The following is an 11,438-nucleotide window of genomic DNA, read 5'->3' on the forward strand; positions in this document are numbered from 1 at the left end:
GGTGTCCTGCATTTTTCTGTGCTCGACCTGTTTACTTTACAAGAGCTGCAAACGTAAGAGACTCCAAGAGTCTCTGGTCAGCAGCTGGATTCATCTCCAAGTCAGCGCCGTTGAGAGAGTCCCAACGAACCCCAGGTCGCGGGCGCGTTCCTCTTCAGAGCAAACTCTGGAGCCTCTTTGCTCATCACAGGCATGAACTTGGCTGAGTCAAAGCAACGCAGCCATTTCTGGGGGAGGGGGCTGTTCTTTCGGTCTTTTTGGATAATAACCTGGTCTGTTCTGGATGCTCCGCCCTCGCCCCTTCCTTACCCCCCAGTGCCCCCTGAGCCCACGGACGGCCTCTGTCCTGGCCGCCCTCTGCTGGCCCAGGTCTCGCTAACGCCCAAAGCACACAGGCCTGCAGGTGTCAGGCTCAATGCCATTCTTTTAAAGATTTTTTTTTCCCAATTACAGTTGACATTCAATATTATTTATTCTGTATTAGTTTCAGGTGCATAGCTTCGTGGTCAGACACTCATCTGCTCCACACAGAGCTGCCCCTGATATTCCCAGTGCCCACCGAGTGCCACGCAGAGTTATTACAACACCACTGGCTGCCTGCCCTGCGCTGGACTGCACATCCCGTGCCTGCTCTGTGACTGCCCATCTGCGCTTCTCAATCCCTTCACCTCTCTCACCCAGACGCCCCCCCCCCCCCCCCCAACCCCCGGCAACCAGCAGTCCGCTGTCCGTGCCTATGAGTCTGTTTGTTTGGTTTGCTGGTTTATATCAGCGGTTCTCAACCTGTGGGGCGCGACCCTTTGGGGGTCGAACGACCCTTTCACAGGGGTTGCCTAAGACCATCGGAAAACACATACATAATTACATATTGTTTTTGTGATTAATCACTATGCTTTAATTATGTTCAATTTGTAACCATGAAAATACATCCTGCATATCAGATATTTACATGACGATTCATAACAGTAGCAAAATTACAGTGATGAAGTAGCAACGAAAATAATTTTATGGTTGGGGGTCACCACAACATGAGGAACTGTATTAAAGGGTCGCGGCATTAGGAAGGTTGAGAAACACTGGTTTATATTGTTCTTTAGATCCTACACTTGATCTTAGCCAAAAGGCCGAGAAGCGATTGTTCTTTAGATCCTTGTTCCCTCTTCTTGGGGGGATTTCATCAGCTAGCAGTTTTACTGCCCCCTGGGGAGCTCTGCGTGGCTGCCCCGGGTCCAGACGTCCCTCAGCCATTGATGCTCTGTGGTCCAGGGGCCACGCTGAGCTTCTCTGGGGGCCCAGAAGCCAGGGTACATCTCCACCTCTGGAGGTGTCAGTGGCCCCTGTCTCTTCTCCCAAAGATCAGGGCACTGGTCCTGCTCAGGGACTCCTGCTGATTCTCCCCCCAGCCCACTGCCAGGGAACCCAGGACCATTTGTCTTCACACATCCTCTGCACCCTGCCTCACTCTCCAGGTTCTTCTTAAAAAAATATATTTTTATTGAGTTCAGAGAGGAAGGGAGAGGGAGAGAGAAACATCAATGATGAGAAAGAATCATTGATCGGCTTCCTCCTGCACGCCCTCTACTGGGATGGAGCCCACAACCCAGGCATGTGCCCTTGACTGGAATCGAACCCGGGACCCTTTGGTCCACAGGCCAATGCTCTATCCACTGAGCCAAACTGGCTAGGGCTCCAGGTTCTTGATATTTGTATCCAGCTGCTGGACTTTAAAAAAAAGAAAGGGGTATTTTTTTTTTTTTCCTGCTCAAACATTTGACATTTTCCATCAAAATCCATAGCTTTCAATACCATGGTTTTTGTTATCGACTCACAAACGTGTGCCTAAGAGCTCAGAAGCCAATACGGTGATTCCTGCTCCTTCCTCTGCCTCCCTTCCCCGGGGAGGAGCCGTCTGATGCCCCGCCGCCGCTGGAGAGGGAGGCAAAGGGGAGCGGGCACAAAGGCTCGAATCTAAATATCGTTTGTAACATCAATATGTTATGATGCTGCGGATACATTTGGAATCAGGTAGGAAATCCTCACACAAAGGAGATTCTATCTCCCATGCAAAAAAAAAAAAACACAACAAAAAAATCATGTAAACACGAGCTGTGCATCTGGTCTGACTTGTTCCCAGGGATGTTCACTCAAGGGGGACGGTGACCCCATGTTCCAAGGGCACCTCCACCCACCCGGCACCATCGCCAGCACACGGTGCGAAGACTCCCCCAGACTTGACCTCCGGAGTCCCGGGGCCAATGTTTCATTCACTCTCCCAGTCACCGCCTCCTCCGCTCACCTGCAGGGCCCTGCACCTGCACCCCCGTAGGGACCCGGGGACGCGTGAGCCAGAGGTGGCCTCTGCCCGCCCCGAGCTCACAGACCCGCTGCACAGTCCTGGGAGGTGCTGGGTGAGGGCAGGAACTAGCAGGTGCCCACTGAACAGCCGCGGCTGGTGTGTTAGTTTGCTGGGGCTGCCGCGACAGAGGAGCACAGAGGGGGTGGAGGGCACCACAGAAACGCATTGCCGGCAGTTCTGGAGGCTGGAAGTTCAAGGTCAGGGTGTCGGCAGGGCCGGCTCCTTCCGAGCGGGGAGAGCAATCTGCCCCGGCCTCCCCCGCTTCCGGTGGTTTGCCCCTTGGCTTGTAAAGCACCAGCCATCGCTGCCCTCGTCTCCACACGGCCTTCAACCAACGCTCACTGAGCATGCACTCACATGGGACGGAAGGAATCCTTTATTCTCTTATTTATTTTTTAATATTGATTGATTGATTGATTGATGTCATAGAGGAAGGGAGGGAGAGGGAGAGAGAGCTAGAAATATGAATGATGAGAGAGAATCATTGACCAGCTGCCTCCTGCACGCCCCCTCTGGGGATGGAGCCCACAACCCGGGCACATGCCCTGACTGGGAATTGAACCGTGATCTGGTTCATAGGTCGACGCTCAACCACTGAGCAACACCAGCCGGGCAGGACTTCTTTATTTATTCGACATTTATTTACTGGGGGCCTGTTGTGTGCCTGTCCAGTCCCAGCTGCTGAGGGCTCTGAGGTGGGCCTGGCCCTCGGAGCCCTGGCAGTCGCCCCTGTGGTAGGGGCGTCAGGGGATTAGGGCTCCAAAGGGGAGAGACCATTTCAGGTGAGAAAGACAGATTCCAAGGGGCACATGAGGAGCTGATGGCGGGGATGAGGGTGGGACGGTCCCCCAGTACCTGGAGCCCGTCTCCAATGGTCTCCCTTCTATGCAGCCTCTCTGAGCATCTCAGGACCTCTGCTCCCCAAAGTCAGGGCCACGCCGCCCCCTCCCTGGGGCCCTTTCTAAGCAGCCTCAGGTGCAGCACACCACCCGCCCCTTCCACCAGGAGGTTTTGCCTTCAGCCTATCACGTGGGCATTTCCGCTTCTAAGGCACTGTCACCACACATACCCAGCCCATGCCTCTCCTCTTGGCACCCTGCAAGCTGGTCAAGGGGACTGAACATCTGCTACGCAGCTTGTCACCACAGTGAAGGCCCCCAGACCCTGTCCTGAACACACGGTTCAAACGTCACGCTGTCTCCCAGCCAGGCCAGCAGCCCCCCGCCCAGCTCCCCTGCAGGCCTTGGCTCCAGGCAGCTACCGGGGACTCCGGCTTTATTTTTGCCTGACCAAGCTGATTTCTCCCTCTCTTAGTCTCTCAAGGTTTTGTTCCTGGCACGGTTGCTAGAGACGCTCTGGCTCTGCAGTGAACCGAAATGTATTCATTGCAGGGGGAGGAAAACCCAGCAAAGTAAAGACTGCAGCTTTCCGTAAAGCCGGGTTTTCGTCGTCAGCAAAAAGCTGCGGTGAGGAGTGGAAGCAAAAACTTTTAATTCTGTGGTAACGTGCTTCCCACTCGCCTCTAAGAGTCTACGTGGGGCCAGCCACCAGGAGGCTAGTCAGGGACAGAGGCAGCCCCGGAGACCAGTCTCCAAACAGTAGGTCGGTCATTCATTCATTCATTCATTCCTTCACTCATTCATTCATCCATTCACTCATTCACTCATCCATTCACCCACTCATTCATTTATTATTTATCCATCATCTTTTATGTTGCAGGCACTGTGCTAGGTGTTTGCAAACAAGCTGGGCTCCATGCTCTCTGACCAGATGAATCTTGCAGCTGTGGGATGGGAGAAAATATTTGCCAATTGTATACCCGATAAGGGGCCCACATCCAGAATATATAAACAGCTTCTACAACGCAACAACAGAAAGCAAACCTGATTAAAAAGGAGGCAAAGGGCTTGACTCTTTCTTATGATGTGTACCACGCCACACATTTAAAAAGTTACCCAGAGCCACGGTTTTACATTTGAACACACATGCTGCATGGGAAAAGCGGCAGGAGCCGGTCCAACAGGGGTCTGGGATCCTGTGTGATGAGTGGTCTGGGAAGGCTTCCCTGAAGAGGTGGCGTCTCCGCTGAGACTCAGAGGGGGAGGAGGAGGAGGAGGAAGACAAGAAGGAGGCAGGGCACTGGGGCGGAGGGAACAGCGTGGGGAAGGCCCATGTGGGAGGCGGGAGGCCTGTGGGCTGTGCAGACTGGAAAGAGGCGGGCGCTCACCGCAGGAGGGGAGGTGGGAGAGGCGGAGAAGCCCGGAGCATTTATCTGTATTCAAAGTCCAATGGGAAATTATTGGAAGGCTATAAACCAGATTCATCGTGACTAGATTCTTATTTTAAAGAGCTGACTCCAACTTCATTAAGCAGATAACTCTCCTGCGGAATGGGCTCCGGGGAGAAGGGCCGAGGCTGGGAGGCCAATTAGGAAGTTATTGCTCCAGCGCGGGGGGTGGTAGGGGGCGTGCCAGGGCGGAGGCGCAGGTGAAGGTGAGGGGGCAGCCATTTTTTGTTAATCCTCACCTGAGGACATATTTCCATTGATTTTTAGAGCGGGTGGAAGGGAGAGGGAGAGACCGAGAGAAACATTGATGTGAGAGAGACACACTGATTGGTTGCCTCCTGCAGGCACCCTGACCAGGGCCGGGGACCTGCAACCCAGGTGCCTGCCCTTGATGGTAATTGAACCTGGGACCCTTCAGTCCGGGGCCAACACTCTACCCACTGAGCCAAACCGGCCGGGGCAAGGGGGCAGCTTTGAGAGGTACGTGCGAGGGCAGATGGGCCAAGCACCGGCATGGGTGTCTCCCAGGCGTCCAGGCACGAGCCAGGACTCCGATGGTGCCTCTGTGCCAGGTTGGGCGCTGAGATGGGTAAGACTGTTAACTGGGAGTGAGCTATGAGGTCAGAATAGGAAGCAAGGGAGCGAATAGGGGCCGAGGCCAGGGCGCAAGCATGAAGACTCTACAGCCCGCCAAGCTGGCGTCCGCTTGCCTGGACTTCAGGCGCCGAGGCAGGCCTGACACGCAGGAGGGCCGGGCACCTCTGTGTGTCCAGGCCATTGCAACAGCCACTTCTGCAGGGTAGTGGAACGTTCTAGGGGACCAGCCAGCAGGAGGCTCTGGTGGGAAAATCCTAGAGCCTGGCTCTGTTGAGGTGGGCGCCCTAAGTCTCGCCATGCTGAGCTCGCGAGAGCCAACCATCACCTGCTCATCTGTGCTGCCATAGTAACCCTTCCGGGTGATGGACGGGGGACCCCATAGCACGAAGCCGATTAAATTGGCAGAATATCTGAAAGGAAGACGGATCGCATGACCTGAGGGGAGAAATCTCGATTTGGGTTTATTAAAAACTTGCACTGCTGTTCTGGGATGAACGTGTTTTACTTGTGTGAAAACATAAAATACAGGGAAAAACACCCTGTTGGACTCGTTTGTTGCCGGAGGCCACGTGTATCGACGCCGACTCCTGCAGGAAGCGTGCGGGCGGTCAGACGCGGGCGGGGGCGGGGGGATGTCTTTAAATTGTTTATGACTTTGGCTGCAGTAACTGTACTTTGGAGATTCTTTCTTCATCAAATAACCCGAAATGTGAGATGAAAGCTTTAGAGTCAGAAGCTACCGTGGTCCTTGTAAGTGCAAACAACTGAAAACAGCCTAACTGTCTAAACACAACGAGGGCCCACCCGTTCTGCACCCGTCCACTCGATGGGATATTCCGTAGCCACTAACAATGATGCGTGCGTGGCGATCTGGGCAACGCTCGCAACACCGTGGAGTGTGTACGCGTGTGTGTGATTGGTCTCACCGACAGAAGGACAAACCCCACAACAGCAAAAACAACAGGATGGGGAGGGACCGTATCAAAACACGACTCCCTTGTTGCGGGAGTGGAAACGGTTACTAATGCCTCCGTTCTGCTTTAATTTATACAACGATATTTCTGCAGTGTGTGCATTGGATGACGGGGCACGTTATTTTGAACAAGTAAAACCGTTTCCAGTTGGCTGACTCCTGGAGAAGTGAGCTGAGCCGTTCAAGAAGCCAGGCCTTCAGGCCTCGATGCAGGTTCCTGGGAGGAGGAGGAGAGCCGTGTAGGCAGGTGTGTTTTCTGATCACCGTGAATGACGATATGCCTGGCGTGTACACTGCCCTCCATCAACGTTAGCTATTATCAGTATCATGTTTGCCACGGGACTAGCTTAAAGGGAAATCTGCACACTTGAAGGAATGCGTGCTGGTGAACTTGGTCTCAGGTCTGCTTTCCCAAGAATCTGACCTACATCTTCCGTCCCAGCACAGCTGGAGGACACAGAGTATCCACTTACCAAACATTTCCTGAGTGAGGACATGGGTGACAGAACGCCCTTCCGAATACTGGTGGCTCTGTCCCTCTCTCCCCCGCCCTGCAGCCTGGAGCTCCCCTCGGGAGCAACCGTGTCCCTCATCTCCGTAACCTCAGCACCTGGCATCGGGCTGGGCAGACGGCAGGTGCTCCATACGTGCAGGAGGGATGCATGAGCCCCAGAGGACAGGTTTGGGCAAGAAGATATGGAGAGGGGCATAAACCCGTCTCCCCTCTCGTCAGACCTTAACCCTGAACTTCTCTCGGCAGCTGCCTTGCCGGCGTGGGGCCAGGAGCACCGTTTCTGGAGCGGTCAGACGGAATGGGTTTTCTTCTCCGCTTCCTTCTCAAAGGCCCTTTCTGTACCACTTGTTTGAGAAGTAGATGCTGGCGCGGAGCACAGCCGTTTATGGGGAACAATAAAGGCCTCTTTAGAAATGACTTCCATTACCTGCGGTCAATTTGAGGCTTGCAGGCCAGAGAAACAGATCTTGGCCGGCTCGGAGTCATAGGGGGATGAGCACACATTGATTCTGGCCATTAACATGGCCATTCTCCAAAGCCCAGACCTGTAACAGGCCACCCCTCCCTCCACTGCAGCCCGAGACGGGCTAGTCCAGGGGCAACCAGGGCAAGAGATAGCACCTGGGCTTTGGGTCCAGCTGTGTGATCTCGGGCAAGTGACTTCACCCCACAGCGCCTCAGCCACCTTCCCTATAAAATGGAACCACTCCAGGCGTCCTCGATGCCATAGAAATAGTAACCATCACGAGCCAAATTTTGAAGCAAGCGGACGGGGGTCTGCATTCCAACCTTGCCCCTTACCCTGCTGTGTGGCCTTGAACAAAGACACTCACCCTCTCTGAGCCTCAGCCATGTCACCTGTACAATGGGGCCAACGATGCCTTTTCACAGAGGCCTTTGCGAGAACGAAGGTACTGCGTGCAGCACACTGAGGGCACTGCCTGACTCTCGGCGCGGGTTTAATGCGCGTTTGCTGCTGTAATAATTCCGGCTCGGGATACAGTTCTATTGCCAAAGCAATTATTTCGGAGCCTCTGCGGAGTCCACAACGTGGCTGACAGAGGCGGCACCACGTCCCCATCACTGGCTGGCCCAGTTTTTTCCTACCAACCTGCATAATTTAATTTTTTCCTACGACGCTTCAGTTTTTTTCCTGATTACATAAGTAACACATGTTCATTGTGGTATATTTAGAACCCACAGGAAAAGCGCCGAGAAGCAAACAAATACCGCCCAGGGATCAACATGGCTAATACTTGGGCTTCTTTTCTTGCTATCTGCGTTCTACGTGGTGTTCACATATGGGTCTGTACACAAATATCATGCCTTCCTCCTTCAGGGTCCCTGTGGTATCATACGGTAAGAATCAGACTGTAAGCTGCCTTTTTCACTTAATACAGGTTGGACATTTCCCTGTGCAATAAACTATGCTTCAGAAACATGGTTTTTAATCACTGCACAGTGTTCTGTTTTATGAATGAATCCTATTGATTGAACCATTTTCCCTGGGGTTCTTCTCCTCCCGCCGTTCACAATTGTGAACAATACAGTGATGAACATCTCCGTGCCTACATCTTTGAAGGCCTTTTCGAGATCATTTCCTGAGGACAACTTCTCCCGGGGGGATTCCCGAGTGAGAAGCTGCACACATTTTTAGGCAGATTCGTGCGTCCAGGGTTCATGTGTCATATGATCTACTTGCATGTTACACGTCAATATGATTTCTAACTATTCTGTTGCCAAAATGGCCCCCCCCCCCGAGTTTACCAATGTACACTCTTTGTAGTTAGCCTCTGAGTGTCTGTTTCCTCGTGTCATGCCAATGTTGGCTACCAGTATTTTTTTTAGAAAGTTTTGTCTCATCTGTAGTTTTAAAATCCAAAAAAATCAACCCATAGTGGATTCTGCCAGAAGCTGGCTGCGTGACCTTGGGCAAATCATGTCTCTCCTTATCTATCACACGGAGGGGTAAACTTCCATAGGATTCTCTTGGTTACACGTGACAGAAGCCAAGCTCAACCAGCTTCAGGGAATAATAACAATTTATGGTTCATTTACCTGTAAAGTTCAGGGAGTAGGACTTCAGGCACAGCTGCATCCAGTACTCAAATGATACCATCCATCATTGGTTCCATCTGCTTTCCAGGGGTTGCGTTTTGGTTTGCCTCTCCGGCAGCCACTGTCCAGGTAGTCACCTCTGGTACTTCCAAGCTGATATTCTCCCAGGTTAGCATCGCCTCTTTTGTGATAAGAGTCCCAAGGTCTATTCCGATTGGACCAGCTTGAAGTACCTACCCATTATAAACCAATCAGTGTGGGGAAAGGGTCTGGGCTATGGTAATTGCCCAGACCTCGATCTCAGACGCCACCTGCAGGTGGGAAGCGATGGCTTCCCAGTAACAATGGGTGGAGTGACCAGAGCAGGTGGAATCCGTGCTGGGCAGGTAAATCAGCCCGGACACCCTCTGAAGACCTTCGAACCCCGATGCTGCAGGAATCTGGCAAACTCTGGTGTCCCCAGCACCTTCCTTGCAGAGGTTTTGTATCGTTGGTCTCTCCGCAGCCAGTCTCTCCTGCCCGTTATATTCATGGGCGCCTCGTTTCAATGATATCTGCCTTTAGGGGGGCTGGGCTGGCGGGGAGAATAATTATCATATAGATTTATGGGCCTCTGCTCACCCAACAGGGCTCTGGCCCTGCAAAGGCACAACGCCAGCCTCATAAATATTAGTCAGAAGGAAATGGCAATCAGCTCAAGTGGGAGAGGAGATGGCAAATTGCTTTTTCCTCTCTGGGACATACAAGCAAATTCACATGTTACATGACTGGAGGCTGTCTAGTGGGCTGCCCGTCTCTCCCGGCTTTCAGTAATAATAACAACAGCAACTACTATTTGTGAGGCATCTACTATGTGCTACTTCACGTACATTCATTCTAACTCCAATTTTACAGGTGAGGAAACGCAGGCTCTGAAACTTTAAGTCACTTGCCCAGGAAGACACAGCCAGTAGGAAGATGAGTCAGGATTCAAGCCCAGCCTGCCTGCCCACACGTCCGAGTCATTTCTGCTTCGTGGGCTGCTTAGGTTTTTCCAGAGAGAGGAATGGATCATCCTTTGTCCTTTAGTGTTGGGGACACCATGTAACAGACTTCTATTTGATAAACCAGGTGCCAGGTTTATACTATAGCTTTCAGGCCCCGGCAACTTTGCTTACCTAACCTCATGCCCATTTTCCAGGCAAGGACGTTGAGGCCAGAGAGATATTGAGACTAGATCCCAGCTTTGATTCATTTATTCCGTGAATATGTAACTAAACACTTCACTGAATTCGTTGCCAACTTCTGCTTAACCAACCTTCCATGTTACAGACTCTGTCAGTCTTTCTACAGAATATGAGAACGGACGCTCGCCACCCAACAGGGAGCACACGTCCCTGTAGATTCATCCTGGTCGTTGCAGGCATCGTAGCTCATCCCTTTTCCTGGCTGAGTCGTATTCCACGCTTGGATGTACCACAGGTTCTTCAACCATTCACCCCGTGAGGGACGTCTGGACTGTTTCCAGTTGGGGGCTATTATGCATAAAATTGCTACACACATTCATGTACAGATTTTCGTGAGACATACATTTTCACTTCTCGGGACAAATCCCCAGAGTGTAACTGCTGCCCCGTGTCTAGTCCTCCCCGGCAATGTACAAGTGCCCCGATTTCTCTGCAACTTTGCAGGCATTTGGTGTTGTCACTATTTTTTTACTTTGGCCGCTCTGATAGGTGTCGTGATATCTCCTTGGGGTTTTAATTTGCGTTCCCCTGAGGGCTGGTGATGGAGAGCATCTTTTCATGGGCTCAGTTGCCCCTAGTCCGCCCACTGCTCTTCCGCAAGCCTCCTCCCCTAATCAGACTTGAGAGCAAGATCTGACCCAAAGACAACGCTCCATCAACCCTCCTCAGTGAGCAAACCTAGGATTAGAGCAACGTCCAAGCCTGGCCGTGGCTTGTCCTGGGTCAGTCTTCGTGCAGTCCAGGGCCAGCCGCCAACAGGGTACCTCTCACCAGATGCAACTGACGGCGTCCGTAAATTCCATCGAGGGAGGCGCCGGTGGCAGAGACTTGCACTCGCCGTCTAATTAGGTCTAGCGACACTTATGAATGTAGTCCCTGGTCAGAATCACTTTTTAATTATATTTACCTTTGTCTGCGGAGCGGTGAGAGGTATTATTGGCTCTTGGAGGCAGCAACTCAAATCTTCATCCCAAGAAGCAGGCGCCCCGAGGAGGATGCACAGGCAGAACCAAAGGACCGAACACAGATCCGCAGACGGAGCTCGGGCCTCCCGGCGGAGTCTTGGAGTCTGAGGCCCGGAAGTCGAGGGTCTTCGCGTGCTCTGGTCTGTACACCAGGAGGCTGGGGACTAATCACGGAGCTCCGTTCTCGAGTGCTGACTCGGTGTTGGGTGCTGTTTGAATGTATCTCATGTGGCCTGGGAGGGAGATGCTGTTGGCATCATTCCCATGTGACAGAGAAAACGGAGGAACAGAGAGGGCAAGTGGCCCCCCCAGGGTCACACAGCCAGGAAGAGGCGGTGCCAGGAATCAGACTCAGTGCTGCCACACGAGAGAGCTCTTGTAGGGAACCTGAGGCTGTGGGAGACCATGACCCTGCTTTCCTACAGCTGAGTCCTCTGTGTATCCTCATCAGCTCAGGAAGGA

The 11,438-nt window shown here is 52.6% G+C and overlaps 1 pseudogene; it reads right to left on the bottom strand.

Moving 5' to 3' along the window:
- Positions 1 to 907: 907 nt before the first annotated feature.
- Positions 908 to 1,136, bottom strand: LOC118678689 (annotated as a pseudogene).
- Between the last annotated feature and the right edge of the window lie 10,302 nt (positions 1,137 to 11,438).

Source organism: Myotis myotis, unplaced genomic scaffold (genome assembly GCF_014108235.1).
Source record: "Myotis myotis isolate mMyoMyo1 unplaced genomic scaffold, mMyoMyo1.p scaffold_m19_p_20, whole genome shotgun sequence".
NCBI lineage: Eukaryota > Metazoa > Chordata > Mammalia > Chiroptera > Vespertilionidae > Myotis > Myotis myotis.